The 27628-nt window shown below is 44.0% G+C and overlaps 1 protein-coding gene and 1 long non-coding RNA gene across 3 annotated transcripts in view; one reads left to right on the forward strand and one right to left on the reverse strand.

Annotated features, from left to right (window-relative positions):
* Nucleotides 1-27628, reverse strand: part of BACE2 (beta-secretase 2) — a 1024906-nt gene that overhangs the window by 601755 nt on the left and 395523 nt on the right. The window lies entirely within an intron of this gene.
* Nucleotides 26433-27154, forward strand: LOC122801891. Its single transcript, XR_006364817.1, has 3 exons — nucleotides 26433-26520; nucleotides 26632-26791; nucleotides 26935-27154. It is a non-coding gene; the product is annotated as an uncharacterized LOC122801891 (long non-coding RNA).

The raw sequence follows: 27628 nt of genomic DNA on the forward strand, positions 1-27628 counted from the left end.
TGATACCATAAACTGTGCTAGGAAACATCTCTTTGCACTAGACCTGCAACAATATGTTTTTTGTCACAAGAGATGACGTTTATTTCATTTAATAAATTCCTTTGAGAAAGTCACTGCAATTCATACAGCATACCTGGACACGGACAAGGTCTTTGACACTTCTGCATGCTGGAACTGTACAAAAGATTAAAAGCCTGAACATAGACTCTCAGGAGGATAGACAGCAAACTGGATGACAGAGAGAGTGCAAAGTTAAATTACTTGGTACCACCTCAGCAAGCAAAATATGTGACTGGAGGCATTCATTGCCTCAGTACTGGAACACCCTTCTTTTTGGCGTCTACTGCTCAGAGCACCAAGCCACTAACCTAGACCATATGGCTAACTAAATTTCCTGTTTACTGTAATTTGGATGTTATTCATTCAGCATCTAAAACCATTTTACTATAGCAAGGGTTACACCATACAAATCAATGGGGTATTACAAGCAGGTATAAATTAAATACAAAGAAGTGTAGCATTTTCAACTTTGGTAAATGAATCTCCACAGCAACTTACAGTATGGACAGCATTCTACTACACAGTAATACAGATGTCTTGGTATCTTTGTAGACAACTCCCTGTCCTTTGACCACCACACAGCAACAGTAGTCAGACAACCAATTTATCTAATACAATTAATAACTAAAGGTATCTCATCCAAGTCAAAATAAGTTGTCAGACTAATTATAATATATATAATTAGAAGTTATGTACCTACCATAACGTTCCATGTTAGTTGTCTTCTCTCGCCTTCTTTCTTGCTGGATGGGTTCGGAGCCGATCATCGGCTCCTACTAGGCACTTGCTAAGCTCGAGAGCTAATTTTACCAGCTCGAGGCAACCCTATATCCCATGATGCAAGGCGGAGATTACTCAGATCTCGTTTGGTAGCTAAAGAGATAACAGTATTTTCTTCCAACTTAAGAGGAGGAAGAAATAAGGATACCAAATAACATCATAACCCTCTAGAAAGGATCAACATAATCTAGTGACACTAGGAGTTGAACAGCCAGGAAAAAGGTAATAACCTCTTAATAGAAGATGTATAATCTTCCCGGTCTGACCAGGCTAGGGGGATGGAGGGCGGGACGCAAGAAAGAAGGCGAGAGAAGACAACTAACATGGAACGTTATGGTAGGTACATAACTTCTAAATGTTAAGTTGTCAATCTCGCCTTCATTCCTGCTGGATGGGACCGCGTCCCTAGCACCTCTATCCTGGGTGGCTCAATGGAACAGACTCTTGAGAACGGTGGAACCAAAATTTGCTCTGTCTCTGGAGACCAAATCTAATTTGTAATGTGAAACAAAGGTATGAGGAGAGGCCCATGTGGCTGCTGCACAAATAGTGTCTATTGGAAGTCTAGCTTGAAAAGCTGTAGATGTAGCTAGAGCTCTGGTAGAATGGGCTTTTGGGTTAGAAACCAACTCTTTGCCTCTGAGCTGATAAATGTAAGTGATCACAGAAGACAGCCACCTAGATAAAGTTACCTTAGAAACTGGAAGGCCTTTTTTGTTCTCTGCATAGGATAGTAATAGTTGATCAGATTTCCTAAAAATTTTTGTCTTATCCAGATAATATCTGAGCTGGTGGTGAACATCGAGATTATGTAACTTTTGTTCAGCTCTATCAGAATAATTCGGGAAAAATGCTGGAAGATCAATGGACTGACTTAGGTTAGTCTGTGATGCCACCTTTGGTAAGAAAGACGGATTAGTTCTTAGGGATACCCTGTCTTTGTGGAATATTAGATAGAGGGTGAACACAGAGAGCATGAAGCTCAGATACTCTCCTGGCAGATGTAATGGCAACTAGAAAAAGTGTCTTCCAAGAAAGCAATTTCAAACAACAGGCAGCTGCAGGTTCGAACGGGGGAAGAATCAAGGATGTTAAAATTAAATTTAGATCCCACTGTGGTGGGGGGGGGTCTCTAATTGGAGGTTTCAATAAAAAGATACCTCGAAGGAATGCCTTGCAAAGTTTATGTGACATAATGCTGTGGTCCAAAAAGCCTATATGAAAATTTGAAATGGCTGCCAGTTGAACTTTCACTGTGGAAGAAGAGGATCCTGAATGAAAAATCTCAGCTAGGAAGTCCAATACCGAATGAATTGGAGCAGTATAGGGGTCTATGTTCCTAGCTTTTGCCTAGAAAGAGAAACGTCGCCATTTACTAGTGTAGATCTTTCTGGTAGAAGATTTTAGGGAAGCTACTATGATATCCCGTACAGGATTAGAAATCATAGGAAGCCTGGCTAAGGATGGAAGTGGAGCAAGCAAGCAGTGAGGTTGAGAGAAGGTATGGATTGGTGCAGTTGACCCGACTGGTGGGTCAGAAGATCTGGAACCGGGTCCAGATGCCATGGCTGTACCAAGAGGTAATGATGTAGGAACAGAAACCATATCTGTCGAAGCCAATAAGGGGCAATGAGAATCAACTTGGCTCTCAAGGCGGTTGCTTTCTGAATTAGCTGAGGTATCAGCGGAAAAGGAGAAAAAGCATAAAGAAGTCCCTGGGGCCAATCTTGTGTTAGAGCGTCTCTGGGGGGATGGCCTGGAAGGGGGAAGAGAGAGAAGAAGTCTGGGCATTTGCTGTTTTGAGGTGTAGCGAAAAGGTCGCAGCAAGGAAGGCCCCACTTCTGAAAAATCTCTTCCGTCACTGACCGTTTGAGAGACCACTCGTGAGGCATGAGAATAGCTCTGCTCAATCTGTCCGCTATGATGTTGGATTTCCCGGGAATGTGCGTTGCTATCAGAAACCGGTGAGAGGAGATTGCCCATTGCCAAAGTCTGAGAGCCTCTCAACACAGTGGATAGGACTTGGTTCTGCCCTGTTTGTTTATATACCACACTACAGACATATTGTCCGTTTGGACTGCAATAGTTCCCAGGGGAAGAGAGTCGTTGAGGGCTTGCAACGTTAAAAGCACTGCTCTCATCTCCAGAACATTTATGTGCAGATGGTACTCGAAAGGTTGCCAAGTGCCATGGACCATTCTGCCCTGATAATGCCCCCCCCCCACCCGATCAATGAGGCGTCCGATGTAATCGTGGCAACCGGGGCAAGAGGAACAAATGGTCTGCCTTGATGGATTTGAGGGGACGATATCCACTAAGTCAGATGTCTTTTGCAAGTTGGAGTTACTATGATCTCGTGACGCATGGGAAGTTGTTGAAAAGACCATTGGGTGAATAGCATTCATTGTAGAAGCCGCATGTAAAAGCGGGCGAGGGGAAGAAGTGTTATGGCGGCCGCCATAAGACCCAGTACTTTCAGAGCAAATCTGGCCTGAATTTTGTTGCTGAATAGAATCACTTGGACGTGTCTTTGAATGTCCAAGATCCTTTGGTCTGTCAACCTTGCTGAAAGTTGTACGGTGTCCAATCTTGCGCCTATAAAAGTAATATATTGACAAGGCGACAAGGCAGATTTTTCGAAATTTATAGAAATTTCTAGCCCTCTGCAAGTGTGAATGGTGTAATTTCTGGCTTGGAGAAGCTGATGCCTGGTGGTGGCAGTGAGGAGCCAGTCATCTAGATATGGAAACACCTGGAATCCTTGACGTCTCAGGTGAGCCGTAACCACTGCCATGCATTTGGTGAACACTCTGGGGGCTGTAGTGAGTCCAAATGGCAGGGCTCTGAATTGGAAGTGACTGGTCCCCAGCCGAAAGCGGAGATATCTTCCGGAGCGTCTGTGAATTTTTATGTTTTAGTACGCATCCTGAAGATCTATCGAGCACATCCAATCGTCCTTGCCCAGAAAGGGCAGAATGGACTGAAGCGTGACCATCCGGAATCTTGATTTCTTTACAAACTTGTTGAGTTTGCTCAGATCTAATATTGGTCTCCAGTCCCCTGTCTTTTTTGGAACTAAAAAGAACCTTGAGTAGATTCCGGATCCTATTTGGTCCGCTGGGACTGGCTGGATGGCTCTTTTTACTAGCAGTTTTGATATTACTAGTACTGCTAGTTCCCTTAGACCGGGTGGAACATCTGGAAGGGTTCCCTTTTGTTGAATTGGGGTTTGAATAAAGTGAATTTTGTAACCCTCGGATATAATTGACTGTACCCATTTGTCTTGAGAAAGGGAAAGCCAGGCTATTGGGTACAGTGATAATTTTCCCCCGACTGCCTCCGAAGGCGGACAATCTGGCAACATCTCAGGGATGCTGGAAGGGTTTGTCAGAAAGAGGCTCTCTGCTACCCTGATTCTGCGGACCACCTCTGCCCCTACGGCGGTGTCTATTATTGTTATCCCCTCTGCCTCTGGGGGTAAACTGACTTCGTGCATCAGGCGTGACTCCTTGAGATTTGCGGAACCACATTTTCCCTCCCTTCTGTCCTTTGGGGTAAGTTCTAGAAGGGGTGGAGAAACGGACTCCTACGGCAGAAAGAGTCTTGCCATCTTGTTCGCATCTAGTCAAAGTGTCTTTCACTTGAGGACCGAACAAGGTCGAGCCATCAAAGGGGGAGTTTGTGAAAGACGCCTTGAAGGGGTCTGCAAAATTACAAAGCCGCATCCAGGACTGACGCCTTAAGGCCACTCCTGTGCCTGCGGCCCTACTCGCTCCATCGCCTGCATAAGAAATGAGCCACATGGAGGAGTTAGCAATGGAGTTAAGGATTCCTAGCTGTGAGCTAATCTTATCCTGAGACCCAGCAGCTGACGGATCCTGTAAAACTTCTCCCAACTCTTTAAAAACATCTCTTTGAAGGTGGGTGAAGTGGCATAAGAAGTTCAGTGCTCCCATGGCAAAAGTCGCTGAAGAAAAAATCCACTTACCGTACCTGTCCATAGTCCTAGAATCCTTATTAGGAGGATGGACAGGTACTGAAGGATCAGCTAATTCCTTTTTGGTGGCAGCAGCCACCACCATGGCATCAACTGGGACACTCTTTGTTAAATATTGTCTATCTTATGGGGCAGTAATAAATTTTGAAGGTCTCCTAGGGATAGGTTCCACCGAATCTGGAGCCATCCACTCCTTCCGAGCCACTACCTCCATGAGAGGGTCGAAAGGCGGAGACACCCAGGAGGTGGAGGGTCAAGATCCGAACGCCTCCAGGTATACTGACTCGTCCTCGGAGGGATTAAGGGAGGGCCAGTTCCCCCTCTGCTTAAGGATTTCAAGGATGTCTGAAAATGAGACATCCTCAGAGGAGGACCTTGGGGATCCCTCCGACTCATCCAAGTCAGTATCTGATGTAGTAGACTCAGGGGAGTCTAAATGTTTCCTCTTACATGTCCTCTTACGCGGGGGTTCCCCTGACGGATCAGGAGAAGCCTCGGAAGAGGAAGATATTCCCAATGGGGAAACCTGAGGCGTTGGATCTCTGGGTCCGGGAGCAAGAGAGTGGGAAGAGACGTCAGCAGGTACTGTAGTGGGAGGAGCTGATGGAACTGTCCGCTGACTAAGCCCAGGGGCTAGTACACTCCTCATCACCTCGAAGGCTCCCCCGTCAGAGAGACCAGAAAGTTCCCGCTCCGAAGAGATAGGAACCCCAGGCCTCACCGAGAGGGAAGGCTCCAAGGCAGATGTCGGGGCCGAGCTCACCAACGCCGAAGCTCCGAGAGGGAGAACGGGGTCGGACAAGGGTCCAATGCCACTCACCCCCTCGGAGCCGACGAGAGAGAGTAGACGCCCGGATCCCTCCAATGAAGGTCTCAAGGATGAAATCGGAGCCGAGGACGACGGAGCCGAAAGGGGTGGTATCGGCTCCGAAGACACAACGGTACCGGTTCCGATGAGCTCCGGCTCCGAGCTCTGTAAGAGAGTCGAAGGAGGAATGTTCGGTGGATGTGAGATAGCTACCGTCTGTTGAGATGGGCTATGGAGAATTTGGGCCAATGCCTGAGACTTTAATAGTCTACTCACCACTCTCTCAAGGTCGTGATCAGATAGCCTGGATGCCCGAGAAGATCGGCTCCGATGGCTCCGCTCCGAGAGCAAGGGTGATCTCGGAGTCGAATGAATAGACTCCACTGAAGGGGATCGAGATCTCTTTTTTGAGATCAATGGAGCCATCGGAGCCGAAGATACGTCGGCTCCAGCCGGAGCCGACACTGGTGGCTGGATTTAACAGTATCGGCGCCGGATGGAGCCGATACTGAGACTGGTATGGAAAGATCGGCTCCGGCCGGAGCCGATCTCAAGCCTGGTGAGGAAGAACCTGAAGCCGACGGCTTGGAAGCCTGAGCCGAAGGCTTAACAGGTTTCGAGGGCTTCCCCGGCGCCGACTTAGTCGGGGAACTCTCGGGCTTTAATAAGCCCCTTAATATGAGCTTATTTTTTCGTTCCTGCAGGACTCTTGGGCTGAAAGCATGACAGATAGCACAAGAGTCCTGCAGGTGCGAAGGTCCCAGGCAATAAACACAAGAAGTGTGACCGTCTGTCAGAGACATCTTCTGACAGCACGAGTCACACTTCTTGAAGCCTGAGACCTTAGTGTCCTTCGACATAACTGTGTCGATGAAACACCAGTAACACACTCACACACAAAAACACTCAGTCCAACAAATTAAATTAAATTAAACAGGGATAACACACAGTCACACACAAACAATCCCTGACAGGAAAAAATTTAGGGAGGGGAAGGCCTAAGGCCTAACTAGGGACAAGGGAATATTTACTCAAAAAGAAGGGAACACTGACGGGAATAGGGCTAAAGTAAATCGATAATTAACAAATTACAATATATATATATAAATTTAAAGGGGGGTAGACGAAAAGTCTCTAAAATGTTCACTTACCTAGAGCTGGTAAAAGAAGGCACCTCGTTAGCGAAGCGGCAAACGAAATCTGAGTAATCTCCGCCTTGCATCATGGGATATAGGGTTGCCTCGAGCTGGTAAAATTAGCTCTCGAGCTTAGCAAGTGCCGAGTCAGAGCCGAGGATCGGCTCCGAACCCATCCAGCAAGAATGAAGGCGAGATTGACAACTTAACATTAACCTTTTAATGTACATATGTTACCGACCCTCAGCTATCAACACAGGATTGAAGCTTTACCCCTATATCACTTATTAGATCCCTGTCATGGTGATTTATGGCTAGCTTTACATGTTGTTTAGGACCCAATCCACCTACACCTCTTTAATAAAGCTGGCTCCACAAATATTGAAAATAAGAACTCAAATCTCCATCAACAAATAAATAACACATGTTGGAGGTCCAGATCGATTACTTAACATCTCCTCCATCTCTGGAATAATCTTCCATTATACACAATGCAGAGTGATACCCTCACCTCCTTTTAAGGAAAACCTTGGTGACTGGATGGGCAGCTTTAAATTCTAAGACTTTTACCCTTCTGGAAGCAGGGCATGCCCTATGAGGGTAGGTAACGGCAAGGACTTTATAGCTCCATGGACTGACTCTTGTGTTTAAAATTCAGAATCTCTGGTATCTGCTCAAAAAAAAAAAATAAAATAAAACAGAGCTGAACACCTTGACCTTAACAGTCTCTGGAAAATTGTATAGTGAATGACTGACCGCCAGCAGTCACACAAGACCTTGAGATTGTTTTACCACTTCACTTGAGATTTGTTTCCAAAGACTTCAAATTAGCAACAGGCATGCCTAGCCTCAGACTTGCATCTTGGTTTCATGCTTCTTTTGATGCTCTGACATATGATTAAGAAGAATACTGTCTGCATTTCCAGGGTGAATTTGTTTTACTGACATCACTATCTCACACATGTAGTTTCAGAGGAACAGGCTAATGCTTACAAGGCTAACTTCATTTTTACTTCTGATGTTATAAACACTTCTGGGCAGGTGCAGCTCATCAAGAAAATAAAATGAAAGTTCATTTACCCTGTGGCTGGAATCGGACTTCTGATTGTCAGAATGACTGAATTCCTTATGGTTTCCTGTAATGGAGATGAAGCATCCCAGATCACTGCAACATGACTACCTGGTCGTAAAAAATGCAAAAAAGGATGCAACAGGCGCACACATTGAAGAACTGGTATAATACAATGTTACACTACCAGTTATTAAAAATGTAAAGAAATACCACTCTCTGAAATGTTTACAGCAATTATTCAAGAATAAAAAATAATAAACAGAACAAACAGCACAAATATGAGAGCTGATCCCAAATAGTTAAGCCACGACAGTGTGGAAAGTTGTGGGAGATTTACTTTACCGGTCAGATGGTGTAGAGGTATGTTACTGTGATTGTAGTGCACAGGGTTCTGGGTTCAAGATTTGGCAGTGATGACTTTTTGGGTGGGAGGTTGGCGTAATGGTTAAGGTGCTTACCTTAGAAACACAAGGTGCAGGTTTGATTCTGACATGGGGGTAATTGGCTAGGCTTAAAATGGCCCATAAAGGCAGTTAGCCTAGTACTAATCTACGAACCTAAGTAAACCAAAAGAAACTGTGAAACTGCAGCATATTAAGTCAGCATCGACAAAGTGGTAAATAAAGCATATCTGCTGTGCTGGCAAATAATAGACTATTACTAGATGATATTCCAGACTCAGACAGCACCTAGGGGCCACCAATCAACAGTACAGCAGTAATGGTTGAAAACTGCTTCAGGGAGAAAAAAACTAGTCAAAGAGAGTTAGTACATCAAACAGAAAGATCAGAAAGGAGACCATTGATACAAACGGTTATGGAGCAGTGAAGAGAGAAACTGCAGTTATTTAAGGTTGTGTGGTCAGCACCAGTTAAAAAATAAGAAAATATTACATTTACCCACTAGTGTTGCATAGGTTTACTATGGGTTAATTACAGACCAGTATGGTTACCTCATTTACATTATTAAATAAAACTATGGAAGGAATAAATTACTTGCACAATGTAGTAATCACAGACTAGCTTGTGTGGAATGGATGATTAACAGGATATCTCTTTTGAATGACGTTTACTAAAATATGCTAACATTTTGGAAAAGTTCAAAGGACTGTGTTAGAAATGAGAAACGTGGAAAATTATTACAATGTTCACAGAATATGTCACAATTAAGGAGAAAGTAAAGTTGTGTAAAATCTTACCATACAAGTAGAAGTCCTCTTCACTGTTGTAGTATTTTTCACAGTAGGGATCTCCTGCCAAGGATAGCCAATGTCCAGCCAGTATACCAAAACCTTTAGATCTTGCATGCACAGTATGCCATACATATGCTCCCCATACAGGATATAGGACTTAGAGGTAACATATGGATGCAGTTACCCAAAACTGAATTGCCCCAGAAGACAGTAGTCTCCATAGAGCAAAAAAGGCCGTGTAAAGCCAGAAGCAGAAAATCCAGACTGAAAATGGGAGACACTTAGCCAGGAGGGGAACCAGAAAAAATCCAAAACTAAATCCAAAGGAAAAAAAGGGGGTTGGAGGGAGGGAACGAATACTGCAACAGTGAAGAGAAAGATGTATACTGTTATGATAAGAGTTTACACAACTATACTATGTCTTTCTATATCACTATTGCAGTATCTTCACAGTAGGGAGAGTACAAAGACTCAAAAAAAAAAAAAAAAAGGATTGAGAGATGGAAGGCTGGAAAAAGCCCTCAACAAACCCACGAGAATGACTCAAACAAAACCTGCTCTCGCCCTACAAACCATATCCAGTTTATAATGCTTAGAAAAGGTACACATTGAAGACCAAGTAGCAGCTTAAGGGATGAAATTAGTGTCTAACCCCAGAAAAAAGCACCACAATAGGCAATAGCCCTACTGGAGTGAGCTCTAATGGAAGTAGACAGACATTTGCTATAAAAACAATAACAAAAAGAAATGGCCTTAGATACCCAGGAGGAAATACTTTGCTTAGAAACAGCCAAATCCAATGTCCTGGGATGAAAAGAAATAAAAAGGTGGTCAGATTTACAAATGGCCTTTGTTTTATCCAAATAATACCTGAGCTGTCTGCGGATATCTAAAGTATATAGGATCCTCTCACTAGCAAACTGAGGAGAAGGATCTGATTCAAGGACAATTCATTAACAACCTCAGGCATAAAAAAATGATTAGTACAAAGGGACACCATGTCCCTGAAGAAGAAAAAAGGAGGTATGCCCATAAGGGCCTGAAGCTCAGAAGCCCTCCAAGCAAAAGTAAGACCAAGTAATAAGACATTCTTTTATGTATGATTTTGGAGACAAGCTGAACCAGCAGGCTCAAAAGGATCCTAGGTCAGGTTTTTCAAAACAAAATTAATGTCCCAAGAAGGAGGAATAAGCTTCCTTGGTAGCCTAAGATGCAGGACGCCTTTAAGAAACTGTTTGGCCTTAAATCAAGACGTCAAAGAAGGATTCAAAAGTAGACCAGCAGAAACAGCTTACAAATGGGCCTTTACAGAAGCCAGACTGGAGCACCTGACACAAATAGGAGAGAACCTGAGGGACCCCCTACTGAAAAAGGATCCTAGTTACAAGCATGGCAGTAAACAGAAAATCTCTTCCATTTGGACAAATAAGACTTTGTTGCAGGTTTTCTTGTCTCCTTTAAAACCCTCACAGATCCTCAAAAAAAAAAAGAGGTGTCTAAAAGGGACCAAAACCCTATCATTCACAGTCAGTTGGAGAGTAGACAAGTGAAGATGGATGAGTAACACCTTGTCCTATGTGAGGAGGTCCAATTGGTAAAGTAACTTGTGATGACTGCCTCTGGCCAGATGCATTAAGAGGGGTAACCAGTGCCATCGTGGCCAAAAGGGAGTCACTAACAAGATTTTTGAAGATTCCAGCTGAATCTTCTGTAGGAATCCTGGAAGTACAAGAAGGGGAGGGAAGGTACAGAGAAACAACTCCCTCCAAGGGAAAGAAAGGGCAACTGTTTTCCACATCAGTGGCATGGCACTGTGGAACAGAAAAGAGGGAGCTGCCTGATCACAGACAGGGGAGGCAAAAAGATCTACTCAATGGACTATACCTAGAAGGGTCTACTTCACATAACCGAATGCTCAAATGTTTGAAATTCATATGGCCGAGACCATATGATCAAACATTTGAATGTTCAAAAATGTGAACCACACCCGTAAAAATAAAAAAACACATATTAAACTGTGTACAGCAGAGAGGTTTCGGCCCCCTGGACCCCCCACCCCCCCTACTTAAATATACCAACTTTGAGATTGCACTACAGCGAGAACAAGGGAAATCTCCCAGTCTGCGCTGTATTCGATTTCCCATTCAGAATGTCGGTATTTCAAAACTTCGAACATATGGTCTGCGATCATATGGGTTTCGAAGTTTTGAATTCTGGTATTCGGAAGGGGACCCGTCCAGAAACATGTCTCTGTGAAACATCCATTAGTGAGCCTGTGTTTTGCACCTGCTCAATCTATCTGCCACTAGATTGTGCTTTGAGAGAATATACACCGTCTGAAGAGTTAACTGATAACGGAGATCTAGATCCCACACCTAAAAAAACAATCCTTGCTTATTGACATGTCACATCATTGTGGTGTTGTCTGTGTAAATCTTCAGAGGGACTGGAGACAGCATGGGCTGAAAAGCCTGAAGGGCCATAATTGTTCTTATCTCTTTGATACTGAAGTGGTCTGACCTCTGATGGGGAGTGCAAAGACCTTGAACTTTCAGATGACCACAGGAAGTGCCCCTCCCAGAGTCTCAAGCACTGATGAATAGTTCTTGAGAAGGAAGCACAGACTGAAAGGGCAGGCCTGGGTTGAGGGTAAGTTGCTGAGTTCACCACTCAAATTCCCCTTTAGACAAGGAAGGAGTGACACACTGAAATCCAGAGGGTGGCAATGCTGAAGCCAAACTGACTTGAGGTGCCACTGATGCTTCCTCATGTGCAGTCTGGCAAGACTAGAATACAACAGGCCATGAATCAGAGGGCTTGAAGAAACTCGCTTGCTGGATTAGCAAGCAGAGGAGGAAGACTGAAAGAAAGTTGTCAACAGAGAATGTTTGGAGGTGAAAGAGAAGCCAGCACTGGGACTGTCAGTATCCTGTATCCCAGATACACATGATCCCGATAGGGAGTCAAGACAGACTTGTGAAAGATGACAGTGAACCCCAGACTTTGGAGGAGAGATATAGTGAACGCCAGATCCTGTAACAGGCGACTGGGAGAAGGTGCCTGAAGCAACAGGTTGTCTAGATATGGAAAAATATGAATGCCTTGGAGCCAGCAAAAGACAATCACAGGAGCTAGGCATTTTGTGAATATCTTTTGGGAAGTAGAGAGGCCAAAAGGCAAAGCAGAGAACTCAAAATGAGATGAAGAAACAGAAATGAAAAAAAAAACTTCCTGAAAAGAGGATGAATAGGAATATGAAAGTAAGTACTCTTCAATCCCAAGGATACTAGAAAAGCCTGGGGTAGAGCAAGAGGAAAGAGGGTTTGAGGAGTAAGCATCTGAAAAAAAGGAAGCTTGAGAAAGGTGATGAGCAAGGATAGATCCAGAACAGGTCCCTAAAGCCCTCCTTTTGAGGGACAAGTAAACCTGGCGGCTGATGGATAGGAATTAGAGGTGATGATATGTCAGCTTGGAAGACAGAGGGAGAGCAGAAGGGACAAGATAACCTAGCTGAGAAGTGGGGGGGTCAAGAAGTCAAAGAGAAACAGGCTTGTCAGATAAAGGAGGCTTCTGAGCCACAGCAGCCTGAGAAGACTTAGTAGGAGGAGCTCGGCTACCACCCTTCCTGTCTTTGAAGGCCTGATTAAGCTGCCTGTGAACAAAAGCAGCCCTAGCAGGATAGTTCCTCTGGAACCTAGGGATAGGGAAGACAAAAACATGTCTAGGATCCTGCAAAGCTTTACCTTTATCCTAAAAAGACAAACATAGCAGCAGCAGTACCAAAGACATTTTTACCATCTAAAGGAGCATCCAGCAACATGGCCTAAATGTCTTCAGGTAAAGACTGCAGACAAGGCCAAGAATAACACTTCAAGACATACCCAAAGGCAGGATCTCAGGAAGATGCATCAGCAGCATCATAGCTATACCTTTTTTTTCAAAATATTTTTATTTATTTTACAAAAGAAAAGAACATAGGTTTATAGGACAATGCTAGGCTATTGGCCCGGAGGCTCTTATATACCTAGCCAGGAATTTCACCCATATTCCCACAAAGTCAGCACCTGTTTTCCCTGTCCAGCAGGGACACAGGTGGCATCCCAGGGGTACATTTTCTGTTTCCCATCCATTAGTCCAGGTTCCTCTTAAAGAGAGCTAGTGAGGTACTCTTCTTGACATGGAGAGGAAGTCTATTCCACAGATGGGGGTGTCACTGGGACATAATATCCTGCCAACAAGTTCTATTAGTCACAGACCAGGTTGAGACCTTGTGTGTGGGTTGAACAAGTGTTGTTTGACTTACAGATATGCAACAACTCCATCAAGGTTGAGTTTGAGATGGCCTTGTATGCCAGACACAGGTCATCTCTGAGCAGTCTGTACGAGACTGTATAAAGGGACAGGGACAGGGCTTTTAGCCTATCTGTATAGGATAGGTGTTTGAGACCTTGGATTTTCCTGGTCAGGAATCTCTGTGGTCTCTCCAACTGTTGCATGTGCTTGGCAAGGTACATGCTGAAGGGGGCACTGTACTTGATAATGGGTCTGATAACGGAGGAGTACAGGGATGTTATGACCTCCTTGTTCCTGGATGAAATACCCTTACCTATGAGGTGGGCCATGTAGAAAGCCTTTAGTACAATGGTGGCAACGTAGTGGTCAAAAGTCAGGTTCCTATCAAATTGGGTGCCAAAATCTCTCATGACTGATTGCATGCTTAGTATGTTGTTATTAATGTGATAATATGCGGGGACACAATCTTCCCCAAAGAGGATAATGATGCATTTCTTGGTATACAGTTCGAGGTGATGCTTCTGGCACCAGTAATTAGTTTGGTTAAGGCCCTCTTGGAGGATGTTAACATCACTAGGGGAATTTATGACAGTACCCAGCTTGCAGTCACCTGCAAACTTGGTCAGCCACAGACCACTGGTTTTGGCTTGCACCTCAGAAGAGTATATCCCAAACAGTAGAGGCCCCAAGACCAATCCTCGGGGTACGCTGCTTGTTATGGGTCTAGTACTAGAGGTGGCTTCCCCTATTTTGACTGAGTGGGTTCCATCAGTGAGCCAGTTAGCTACCCATCTGGTAACATATGGGTTAACGCCTAGTTGGGAGAGTTCATCTATTATGCCTGAGTGGGGAATAGTGTCAAGGGTTTAGTAAATCAAGGTAGGCAGTGTGCACTGTCTTGCCCTCACCCCATGGCTCTGGTGACTGTTTTGAAGAAGGTGACCAAGTTTAACAGGCATGATCTCCCTTTGACAAAACCAAACTGTGTGGAATCAAGTGTTTGGAGGTTACCACTGTCCTTGTTTATAAGGTTCATGATAATACGTTCCATGGCCTTGCAGACCAGGCTAGTTAGGCAGATGGGCCTATAATTGCCTGGGTCGGTGGATGCTCCACCTTTGTGCAGAGGGATGACAGTGGCTGTCCTCCATTCTGATGGGATGAAGCCGGTGCAAAGACTTTGGTTGAATAGGGTATCTAGTGGTGCTGAGAGCTCTTGCTTGAGTTCATGTAGGACTCAGCCAAGGATGTTGTCGGGTCCCATGGAGGGTGCATTTTTTGCCTTTGAGAAGCCATTAATAACCTGCTCCCTATTTATGACACTGAATTACATACATACTACTTAAACAGGTGAACAAGTAAAACTTTCCAACACAAATGAGGAAACAAAAACTATTTACAAGGGGGTCTAGAATTAATATATGATCTTCTGCACATCTGTAATTCCAATCAACCATAGCTATACTTGATACAGTGACAAGTCACCTCAGAGAAAGAATGTAAAATAGAGCAGAATTCTTTGCTTCAGGATCATGAAGGTAGGAAATAACCTGACAAGCCTGGAAAGCCAAAGCACATCTGGTTATGTGGCCTAATAATTAATAGTCCTAGAAGCCAAAGTAGACTCAATATAAGCCTTCTTACCAATTCCCCCCATTGCCCTACCATCCTTATCTGAAGGCAGACGCTTGGAAGAGGACAAAAGTTTAGAAGGTGTATCAGAAGAGACTGACACCACAGCTGGGTCAGTAGACGGACACTTAAATAAGAATCAACAATCCTCAGGAACGTTATACAACCCATCAGATTTCTTAGGAGCAGAAGGCTGAGAATCAAGAGACTTAGAGGCAGCTATATAGGGATCTAACAAAGTACCCAACACAGAAGGTACTGTTGAAGCTTTAGGAGTGTCCACCTGAAGGAGCTCTTAACACCTTTTCTGGATATCAAACACTTGAGAAGAATCCCACTTAAGTACACCATCATTCTAGCTATATTACCAAAAAATAATTCCTCAAAAGGAGACTCAGGACTTAGACTCTTCTTCATCAGAACCATAAGCCAAAGGTAAAGGTATATGAAAAGAGTAAGACAAGAACCCATCATCAGACTCTGAATCCTCATCTGAGGAATCCGGTTCCCTAGTCCATTTGGAAGCAGTTGAAGTCCAAAGGGAAGTAGGCACAGAAACCCCTTGGGGAGGCTTCAAGGCCATTAAGGCATTGAACAGGCCCTGAGTAAACACCTGCCATTCCCGTTGTGGATCCTTAGGGCATACAGAAGTATGCTTAGTCTTCAGATTTTTCTTAGTAGGGATGTGAGCTCTAACAAACTCCAGAGGGTACGGCCCTTAAGAAGATTCAATAAAAGTACCCAGAAAGTACAGTTGTGTACACTGCTGTGCCCTTTCCTTGAGACTGATTCCAAGAACAATATCTTTTCCACTTTTCAGCATAGGATTTCCTATTACTAGGCCTTCTGGCCTCAAGAATGACATCCAGCACCTGTTTGCTGAGGGTTGCTGGTGGTGGATTCAGGGTATAAAGCCAGGCTGCAAGGTTTAGGGTTTGCAGCTGTGGATGCAAAATCTGTCCCTCCTACTGAGACAGCAGGGAAGTTGTCTGATTTAGGTGCCAGGGTGGCACTGTTGTCCGACTGTGTAGGAGTGGGTACCAGTGCTGGCGTGGTCAGTCTGGGGCAATAAGAATTGCCCTTGGCCTGTCCTGTTTGATCTTGAGTGGTACTTTTGAGAGGAGGGACAGAGGGGGAAAGGCATAAATTGAGAGGTTTTCCCATGTGAATGATAGGGCATCCACCTTCTAGGCCCTGCTGTGAGGGTTCCTGGAGCAGAATTTGCTCAACTGGTGGTTCTCGGGGGAGGCAAAGAGGCCCACCTCTGGATTAGAAGTTTGAAGGAGTTGGGCTCCAATTTCCACTCGTGTGGGTCCAGTAGATGTCTGCTTAAGTCATCTGCCAGTTAATTTTGTTTGCCTGGAAGGAAATGAGCTTGTAGGTGCACTTGGTTGCTCAAGGTTGTGTTCCACAGGGGCTATGGCTAACCTGCAGAGTGGGTAGGAATGGGTTCCCCCCTGCTTGTTTATGTACCACAACTGTGGTGTTTTCTGTCTTTATTAGCAGCTGTCCTGGAAGGGTTAGGTATTTGAAGGCTGTCAGAGCATTCTCTACAGCTAGCATCTCTTTTTGAATGATCTGCAGGAGAATTTGTCCTGGCCTCCACTTGCCTTGAATGCATTTGCCTGCCATGTGAGCCCCCCCATGCATAGTCTGATGTGTCTGTTGTCAGGGTTTGGGCAGCGAGGGGTTGAGTGATGGGCAGTCCCTTGTTGTGATTGCATGCTTCTGCCCACCAAAGGAACTCTGCCTTAGACAAGGTATGATAGGAATCACTGTTTCCAGGTCCTGAGAATGGTGACACCAAAGACTTTTTAAGTACCACTTGAAGTTTCCTCATATGCAGTCTTATATATGGAATTAGCAGAAGGCATGAGACCATGAACCCAAAGGCTTGCAGTATTTTCCTTGCAGATATCTGGGTTTTGGTGGGCATTTGTTCGAAGTAGTTGGTCAAATAGACCTGCTTTTCCGGAGTGAGGAATGCCATCTGGGAAGTTGAGTCCAAGCTTGTTCCCAGGAATAAAATTTTTTGACTGGGCACCAGTTGTGATTTCTTTTCATTTATGGTGTACCTCAAGGAAGTTAGGAGTCTTTTTACAAATGTTAGGTGCTGAAGTAGCAATTCCTGACTGTCCGCCTGAATCAGGCCATCGTCCGGGTATGGGAAAATTTGAATATTTCTCTGCCTGCAGTATGCAATGGCTGGAGCCAGGCACTTTGTGAATACTCTGAACACAGCAGATAAGCCAAAGGGAAGTGCGGAAATCTGATAGTGCATAGAGCCTGTCCTGAAACATAGATATTTCCTGCAAGACTCCCTTATGGGGGATGTGCAGATAAGCATCTTTTTAAGTCTAGGGTGACTAACCAGGCATTCTTGGCTAGCATAGGGAGAAGCTATTGCAGGGTAAGCATTTTGAATTTTGGGACCACTAGAAAGGTGTTGAGAATTGATAGATCCAGGATAGGGCACCAAGAGCCCTCTTTTCTGGGCACCAGGAACAGTCTGGAGTAGAAACCCTGTCCCCTTTGCTCTATTGGAACAGGTTGAATAGCCCTGACATTGAGAAGGGAGAGTACTTGCTTTTGAGCCTCTGCCCACTGGTTTGGAGGAAGGTCTGAAAATCCGCTTGTGGTTGGCAGTGAATGGAAGCAAAATCTGTATCCCTGGGATACAATGTTTAAAACCCTATGGTCCTGAGTAATGGACATCCAGCTTTTTGTATGAAGGGCAAGTTTTCCTCCTAGGGGCGCAAGTAATTGGGCATGGCTGGGAAGGACAACTGAAAAGTCATTGTGAACTTTTTCAATAAGGGGGTGGCTTACCACTCCCTGTTTTTGAGGTGGGAGTATTCCATTATTTAAATCTCTGCATACCCTGAGACTGTAGTCTAGGTGGTCCGTTTCCCCTGGGTTTGAACTGAGAAGGCCTGGAAGGGGCTGGAAAGGACCAGTTTTTAGAAGGCCAATGCCTACGGAATCTAGGTGGCTACACCTATAAGAATTCTTTGACAGTTTGCATAGATTTAATTTTTTCCTCCATCTGTTTAAGAATGTCTTCTGCTTTGGTTCCAAACAAATGGTCCTGATTTAAAGGAGAGTCTAGTAATTTTGCTTTGAAATGATCTGGCAAGATTTGTTCCTTCAGCCAAGCATGCCTTCTCAGTACAGACCCAGTGACAGCAGCTCTGCAAGATGCCTCTAGGGCATCAAAACCACACTGCAAAGTATGTTTACTAACTTGGTTTGCAGAATGCATTACCTCTTATAAATCTTTATTTTCTGCACAACCTGGAAGTAACACCATTTTTTGTTTAATTAGTTCCATAATATGCTGCTGGTACTTCAACATGTGAAACTGGCAATTCAATGCTCTGATGGCCAGGGTTGCAGAGGTATATACTTTCTTACTCCATCTGTCTAAAGCTCTGGAATCCCTGTCTGAAGGGGTAAGGGTTTTGGCTGTAGTAGCCTTAATGCCTTTAGGTCCCTGGGAAAGGGTCTCTGGATCCACAGTAGGATTCTTAAAGAGAGATTTGTGAGAATCAGGTGCGCTGTAGTACCCGTTAGGTTTTCTAGGGGCCGGTGGTAAAGTGTCTGGAGTAAGACTGGATTCCATGAGGACATCATCTACAATATCCAGTACAGGGGGTATAACTAGAGGCAACTCTAAAAATTCTCTGTCTTGCTTTTTGGACTGAGGATAGTCCTGGCATTTCCAATGGAAATGCTCTCTTAAAGTATGCAAGGTTTCACCAAAAAAAAAAAATTCTCTGGAGGGGAGGCAGAGGGAATGGAGTCCTCTGCATCTGAATCCTCATAAGTAGATAAGTGTATGTCCTGGTAATCAAAAGGGTCAGAGTCATCGGACTCCTGGTCTGTAGAAACAGAAGGAAACTCAATTTTTTGTCTTTTAGCAGTGGAAGGCTGGCTTCCCCTAATTAAAGTAATAAGGTCTTCAGCCATTCTAAGCATTTGTTTCTGTGAGCATGCGCTTCGGTCATCGGTTTTTCTAGGCGTAGTGTGAACTCTGGGCCTGAGAAACTCAGTAGTTTTAGCTAAAAACAAAGTTATCAGTTTAATACGAACATTGATAGGTCGGGATACACCCTCAGAAGCCGGTGCCTGCACTGCTGCTCTGGACCCATCCAAGGTAGAGACATCCGCAGCTTCCATAGTCGAAGAAGCATCTCGCGGCATACCAGACTCTGAATGGATCTGAGCAGAAGCCTGCGAATCTTTAGAAGCAGGCATCAGGGGCTGCAAAGGCGCCTCACTGAGTACTGGAGGACTGGCGACTAGCTTAACGGAAGCATCGTCGGCAGTTTTGCACCTATGCGGTCTGTCTCTGTCTTTATCTTTACATTTTGTTTGGAAGATTGGTAGTCAGATGGCTTATCAAAGCCATTTTGGAATACAGAGAACGATAGCAAAAGAATTTAGCAACAAAGATACCCCAATGATGAATAGTTCTGGCGTTAAACAGGGCACAAAACCGACAGAGAGGGACGTCGTGGTCTGGGCCTAAACAGGTGACACTGTAAGAATGAAAATCTCTGTGAGGTATTTGCTTTCCACAGGCAAGACGATTGTTAACTTTTTCTGACATTGGTTAGAGCAAGAAAAAAGGATCCTCAACGGGGTACTTAGCTTTAGGAGACTTCAGGTTTGAAACTCGAAAAACAAAAATTTCAGGTAGTGGCCGACCGGCACTTATGAACCGCTTCTGCTTCGGGCTCCTTCACGGCAAGAAAGATTGATGTAATGGCATCGACTGCATGTTTTATACCCCTAATGACCTGACATCATGGAAGAGGCAACAGCATCTGATGCAGAAATCCCAAGACTCTGGTATGCAGGCTGATTGAGGTCTACCTGCAGCAAGATAACCCAAGTCTGATGACTGCAACAGTGAAAAACAAAGAATATCTTTTATTTTATATTTTATTTATTGCAGTTGGTTTACCAGGATAGTCCATTGGGCCATTTAAGAACCCGTTTTCAATGGAGTCCTGGGGAGAAAAGCTCCAAAAAAGAAAATCAATTTACAAAAACATTGACAGTAAATATATAGGTACATACTATAAGAGAACATAAGCAAAAACATAAGCAAAAACATAAATGTACTTAACATTTGTCAGTGACAATCTTGGTACATGCAACGAAGGAATAAAAGCAAAACATAAAAGCATTTTAATGAATGAGCATAGTAGATGAATAGAGTAGAATGTTAGTACAGGGAAAGGTAGAGTTGGTTATGTGGGGTGGGTACAAGAGCATTCCCATTGAGATTCTAGGTGTAAGAAAAGTGATTTCTTGAAGGTGGAGTGGTTAGAGGTAGTGCGGATGTTTGGAGGTAGGGAATTCCAGAGGCGAGCAAGACAGAAGGAAAGGAGGTTTTGCCTGGGGATGATTTGGTTTGTGGACCTCTAGAAGATTTTGATTATTAGACCTTAGAACTCTATTTGGATGGTGCATTTTAAAGGCAGAGGAGAGGGAGGGACAGTTGGAGGGTTTAGAATAAGGTTGTGGGCTAGAGTTAGTTGAGTATAAGCAAGATAGTTGGGAAGTTCTAACCATTTTAGTTTATGGAGGGAGAGACAGTGGTGAGTGGAAGACTTATGGGTGGTAGCGAATCTAGCTATTTTGTTATAGCAAGAGGTGAGCTGTTTTTTTAAGGAGCACTGAATATTAGTAAGAAGTGGGGCACCATAGAGGAGGGAGGGAATGAGGAAGGAAGAAGCTAGAGTGATTTTAGTGGTAGGTGTGAGGTAGGCGTTTTGTCTGTATAGCATACCAAGTTTTTGGTGTGTTTTTTTGATGTTCTTTTGTAGGTGGGAACTAAATTTTAGTTGGTTGTCAATGTGGACCCCAAGAAGTTTGGTCTCTGACACTATTTCAAGAGGAGAGTTATTTTGACTGGTAACTAAGAGTGAGTTTATGTTGGGGGGAGGGAGTTTAGAGGGAGTAAATAACATTAATTTGATCTTTGTGGCATTGAGAGCTAGATGATTGCAAAGCATCCATTGCTCAGTGGAAGAGAAGGCGTCTTGAGTAAGTTTTTGTAGGATGGAGATAGAAGAGGCGGAGCAGATGATAGTGGAGTCATCTGCATATTGGATAATGCTAGAGAAAGGGATAGATTTGTGGAAGTCATTAATAAAGATGTTGAATAGAAGAGGGCCCAGTATAGAGCCTTGTGGGACTCGGTGGGGTGCTTAGGAAGGAGGAAGTTGCTTTTTTCCATTTTACAGCTTGATTTCTGTCTGATAGATAACTAGAGAACCAGTTCAGAGAGGAGGAGGATAGGTAGAGTTTGGAGAGTTTAGTTAAGAGCAGGCTGTGAGAGATAGTATCGAAGGCTTTGGAAAGATCAAGGAGTAAGGTGGAAACAATTTGTCCAGAGTCTCGGCTTTATTTACTATTTCAAGGAAAGAGAGAAGGGCAGTCATGGTACTATGATTAGGTCTGAAGCCATGCTGTGTGGGGGTTATGAGGTTGTTATCTAGGAGATGAGGAAGGAGTTGGATTTGCACACATTTCTCAAGGATTTTGAAATGGGGGACAGGATGGCTATGGGTCTAAAATTGGTAGTGTTATTATTGTTACCTCCTTTGTGTAATGGTATAATAAAGGCTTGTTTCCAAATTTGGGGAACTGTGCCTTCTAGTAGGGAGCGGTTGATTAGGATGCTAATAGGGTAGGCCAGACTTTCGGCAGCAATGTTAAGAAAGTAGGAAGGGATATTATCAGGAGCATTGGTACATGGTTTTAATTTCTGGAGGAGTTTTTAATAGTAGTTGTAGGAATGGGATTTAAAGTGAAGATAGTGCAGTCGGGTGGTGTTGAATTTTGGGGTTGTATGGGTGAGGATAGAATTTGTGTGGAAGAGGAGGTAGAGGAATTAGTGGGTTGGGAGGAGGTAGAGAATGAGGAGGTTAGTTTTGAAATAGAGTCAATAAAGAAGGAGTTAAATTGTGTGGCTAAATCTAGTTCTGGAGCATTTGGATCAGGTGAAGGAGTATCTGGTTTGCTGGGGTGGAGGAGAGTGGAGATTCCTTTCCAGAATTTTTGAGGGTTGCTTTTGTTATGGTTTTGGAGTGTGGAGAAATAGTTTTTCGATCAGAATAGATAAGTTTTTAGCTTTATTGCGGAGCAGTTTGTATAGATTGAGGAGTGGGGTTGTCTTGTGTTTTTGGTAGTGTGCCCACACTTTGTCTCTTTGTCTCATGAGAGATAGAGTAGTTTTAGATAGCCAAGGGGCTGATTTAGTTTTTATTCTCTTAGTCTGTAGGGGAGCTTGAGAGTCAAGTAATTTTAGGAATGTCGAGTTGAAGTATGAGACTGCATTGTCTAGAGGTAATGTTTTTAGACAAGCCCAGTTTACTGCTTTAAGTGAGTTTGAAAAAGTTATAGGGTTAAAGTTTTTCTGGTTGCGGATAGTAATGAAGTTGTGGGTCCGTTGAAGGGTAGTTGAAAGTCGGTGGGTAAAGGTGGGTAAGTGGTCACCTAGTGGGTCGGGAAGGATGTCACTTTTGGTGAAGTAGTGGGGTGGGAGACTAGGATCCAGTCCAGTATACTCCCATCAGAGGGTTTTGGCTGGGTAAGTAGGCAAGTTGATCAGTTGTGAAAAGTGGTAGAGGTTAATATTAGTGTTGTTGAAGGAGCTTGGATAAGGGCCCAGTTAATGTTTACGTCTCCTAGGATTATGGTTTCATTACTAATGTTACTGGATAGCCAAGAAAGGATAAGTTCAAGTGTAGGAATATTGTCACCTGGAGGGATATAGATGGAAGCTATACATATTTGTTTGTGGTTATTGATTTGAGATGTGGTAAGGAGAAGTTCAGCGTTGTTGAAGTGTGGGATAGGTTTGTTGTAGGGGGAAACTACTATGGAAGAGGAATATATAAGGGCTACTCCTCCGCCTTTTTTGAGAGGTCTGTCTTTTCTTATGATTGAGTAGTTTGGAGGAACTATTTCAGAGTCCTTAATATGTGGTTTCAACCAGGTTTCAGAAATAGTTAAAAGTCAGGTTTGTTGTGTAAAAGCCAGGCATGAAGGTTGGGGACTTTCTTAATGATACTTTGTGAGTTTAAGGAAGTGAATAGTAAAGATTTAGTTGTGGTGGTTATATTGGCAGGGCCTGGGTTGGGATGGATGTCACCTGATAAGAGAGTACTGATCAGGTGTTGTATGTAGTAGTTTAGGTTAATGGACAGCAGGGTTGTGAGATTGGGGTTTATTGTGAGATGTAGGGATTTGCTAGTTCCTATAGGGATTGGGAATGTGTGATGGGGATAAGTTTGAAGCGAAAAAGATGAAGGTTGTCTGAGTGATAAAGATAGGAAGAAATGTGGGAGTAAGATTGTAGTGAAGGTGAATTGTGGTGGTTAGTTATATGAAAGGAATGGGAGTTAGAGTTTATAGTAGGCTGGGAGAGATGGTATAAGTAAGATAAGGAGAGGAGAAGCAATAGTGAAGGAAAGATGGACGGGTATCTAGAGAGCATGTTGTGAAAGGTGACAGAAGGGCAGTGAAAGGATATTGGTGTTGGTGTAAGGGAGAAAGAGTTATATAGAGAGAGTATATTATATATTAGAACTGAAAGACAGTAGTATTGGATATAGAGGGGTGTGGTCTAGAAGAGGGAAAGGAGTAGGATTGGTTAATTAGTTGAGAATGGGGATGAGAAAGAAAGTTAGTTTTGGCGGGAAAAAAGGAAGGTGTGTTCAGAGGACTGAGTACTGATTGGAGTAGAATGGAAGTGGGAGTGGTATGTTGGAGGGATAAATGTAGATGTGCTGGGGGCGGGTGGGATTTGGGGGCAGGGTAGGGGAGCGGAGTGAGCCACTAGAGGGCTAACGGAGCGGTTGAGCCCAAGAGCAGAAGAGGAGCGAGAGACTATCAGAGAGCAATATAAGTAAGTGTAAGTAGTAGAAGGTGATGTGGAGTGGGTCTGGACAAAGTGTAAGGAGTGGGGTAAAGATATGGATGAGGGAGTAGTTAGGGTCAGTTCTATTCTGGCACAAGGAGAGTTGTGAGTTAAGCCCTAAGCTCAGAAAGAACAGAGAAGGGGTGTTCACTAGTGGAGTATGCAGGAATGCAAGGTACACCAGTATAATACCTGGGGTAATGGGATGGAAGGAGAGGGGAGTAATGATAGCAAGGAGCAGAGGGAGGTATGGAAGATGGAGGAGTATGGTAGAGTGGGGTTTGGCTGCTGGCAATCCTGACAGGGAGTATACTGCTACTGCTAGGAGAGCAAGAGTACAGTAGTACTGGCTTAGCAGATGTACGTACTTTACGTTCTTATAGAGTCTTTTGGGTTTACTTGTCTTCAAAGGGAGCTGTAGCAGGAGAGTATTCCTTGGAACTTTGGTAATAGGGTGTACGGCCCTAGTTAGGTACAAAATATCCACCCAGGTAAGAGCACAGGGGGAAAAGATTCAGGGCGCAAAAGTTTACGTTCTTATAGAGTCTTTTGGGTTTACTTGTCTTCAAAGGGAGCTGTAGCAGGAGAGTATTCCTTGGAACTTTGGTAATAGGGTGTACGGCCCTAGTTAGGTACAAAATATCCACCCAGGTAAGAGCACAGGGGGAAGAGATTCAGGCAAAAGTTTACGTTCTTATAGAGTCTTTTGGGTTTACTTGTCTTCAAAGGGAGCTGTAGCAGGAGAGTATTCCTTGGAACTTTGGTAATAGGGTGTACGGCCCTAGTTAGGTACAAAATATCCACCCAGGTAAGAGCACAGGGGGAAAAGATTCAGGGCGCAAAAGTTTACGTTCTTATAGAGTCTTTTGGGTTTACTTGTCTTCAAAGGGAGCTGTAGCAGGAGAGTATTCCTTGGAACTTTGGTAATAGGGTGTACGGCCCTAGTTAGGTACAAAATATCCACCCAGGTAAGAGCACAGGGGGAAAGATTCAGGGCGCAAAAGTTTACGTTCTTATAGAGTCTTTTGGGTTTACTTGTCTTCAAAGGGAGCTGTAGCAGGAGAGTATTCCTTGGAACTTTGGTAATAGGGTGTACGGCCCTAGTTAGGTACAAGAGCACAGGGGGAAAAGATTCAGGGCGCAAAAGTTTACGTTCTTATAGAGTCTTTTGGGTTTACTTGTCTTCAAAGGGAGCTGTAGCAGGAGAGTATTCCTTGGAACTTTGGTAATAGGGTGTACGGCCCTAGTTAGGTACAAAATATCCACCCAGGTAAGAGCACAGGGGGAAAAGATTCAGGCTTAAAAGTTTACGTTCTTATAGAGTCTTTTGGGTTTACTTGTCTTCAAAGGGAGCTGTAGCAGGAGAGTATTCCTTGGAACTTTGGTAATAGGGTGTACGGCCCTAGTTAGGTACAAGAGCACAGGGGGAAAAGATTCAGGGCGCAAAAGTTTACGTTCTTATAGAGTCTTTTGGGTTTACTTGTCTTCAAAGGGAGCTGTAGCAGGAGAGTATTCCTTGGAACTTTGGTAATAGGGTGTACGGCCCTAGTTAGGTACAAAATATCCACCCAGGTAAGAGCACAGGGGGAAAAGATTCAGGGCGCAAAAGTTTACGTTCTTATAGAGTCTTTTGGGTTTACTTGTCTTCAAAGGGAGCTGTAGCAGGAGAGTATTCCTTGGAACTTTGGTAATAGGGTGCACGGCCCTAGTTAGGTACAAAATATCCACCCAGGTAAGAGCACAGGGGAAAAGATTCAGGGCAAAAGTTTACGTTCTTATAGAGTCTTTTGGGTTTACTTGTCTTCAAAGGGAGCTGTAGCAGGAGAGTATTCCTTGGAACTTTGGTAATAGGGTGTACGGCCCTAGTTAGGTACAAAATATCCACCCAGGTAAGAGCACAGGGGGAAAAGATTCAGGGCGCAAAAGTTTACGTTCTTATAGAGTCTTTTGGGTTTACTTGTCTTCAAAGGGAGCTGTAGCAGGAGAGTATTCCTTGGAACTTTGGTAATAGGGTGTACGGCCCTAGTTAGGTACAAAATATCCACCCAGGTAAGAGCACAGGGGGAAAGATGCAGGACGAAAAAGTTTACGTTCTTATAGAGTCTTTTGGGTTTACTTGTCTTCAAAGGGAGCTGTAGCAGGAGAGTATTCCTTGGAACTTTGGTAATAGGGTGTACGGCCCTAGTTAGGTACAAGAGCACAGGGGGAAAAGATTCAGAAAAGTTTACGTTCTTATAGAGTCTTTTGGGTTTACTTGTCTTCAAAGGAGCTGTAGCAGGAGAGTATTCCTTGGAACTTGATTCAGGGCGTTTACGCTCTTATAGAGTCTTTTGGTTTTACTTGTCTTCAAAGGAGCTGTAGCCTTATAGAGTCTTTTGGGTTTACTTGTCTTCAAAGGAGCTGTAGCAGGAGAGTATTCCTTGGAACTTTGGTAATAGGGTGTACGGCCCTAGTTAGGTACAAAATATCCACCCAGGTAAGAGCACAGGGGAAAAGATTCAGGAAAAGTTTACGCTCTTATAGAGTCTTTTGGGTTTACTTGTCTTCAAAGGGAGCTGTAGCAGGAGAGTATTCCTTGGAACTTTGGTAATAGGGTGTACGGCCCTAGTTAGGTACAAGAGCACAGGGTTATAGAGTCTTTTGGGTTTACTTGTCTTCAAAGGGAGCTGTAGCAGGAGAGTATTCCTTGGAACTTTGGTAATAGGGTGTACGGCCCTAGTTAGGTACAAAATATCCACCCAGGTAAGAGCACAGGGGGAAAAGATTCAGGGCGCAAAAGTTTACGTTCTTATAGAGTCTTTTGGGTTTACTTGTCTTCAAAGGGAGCTGTAGCAGGAGAGTATTCCTTGGAACTTTGGTAATAGGGTGTACGGCCCTAGTTAGGTACAAGAGCACAGGGGGAAAAGATTCAGGGCGCAAAAGTTTACGTTCTTATAGAGTCTTTTGGGTTTACTTGTCTTCAAAGGGAGCTGTAGCAGGAGAGTATTCCTTGGAACTTTGGTAATAGGGTGTACGGCCCTAGTTAGGTACAAAATATCCACCCAGGTAAGAGCACAGGGGGAAAAGATTCAGGGCGCAAAAGTTTACGTTCTTATAGAGTCTTTTGGGTTTACTTGTCTTCAAAGGGAGCTGTAGCAGGAGAGTATTCCTTGGAACTTTGGTAATAGGGTGTACGGCCCTAGTTAGGTACAAAATATCCACCCAGGTAAGAGCACAGGGGGAAAAGATTCAGGGCGCAAAAGTTTACGTTCTTATAGAGCTTCTCTGACCAGAATCTGAGGAGTCTCTCTAGGGCCCTCTGAGATGATCAACCGTGGTTCCCCCTCGATGTCCGAAGCTGACACTTGCAAATTTTCAGAGGACATGCAAAAAGAAGGATTCATGCTGGCTTCTGACAGGGTCATTTCACAGGAATCCATCTTAGACACCAAATGGCCTACAGAGCTTTCACCCACTTCTAGAGATATGTCTGGTGGAGGCTGGACACCCAAAGTATCCATTCAAGATTTCTAGGCCTTCTTGCTTAACGGTAACTCAGAGTTATCCCAAAGTAGCATGGTGGAAATTAACAGTTTAAGCCTCTGTTTCTCAAGATAGATGGTCAAGGAAGACAAATAATTTCTAACAGTCTCAGATACGAACACTGAAAAATGCTGCAGGATTTATGGGAACACCAAGACAAAAAAAAAAGACACCGTTCATGATGATCCTTATGTGAAA

The sequence above is a fragment of the Protopterus annectens genome, chromosome 5.part0 (assembly GCF_019279795.1).
Source record: "Protopterus annectens isolate FY-2018-M chromosome 5.part0, PAN1.0, whole genome shotgun sequence".
Taxonomy (NCBI): Eukaryota; Metazoa; Chordata; order Ceratodontiformes; family Protopteridae; genus Protopterus; species Protopterus annectens.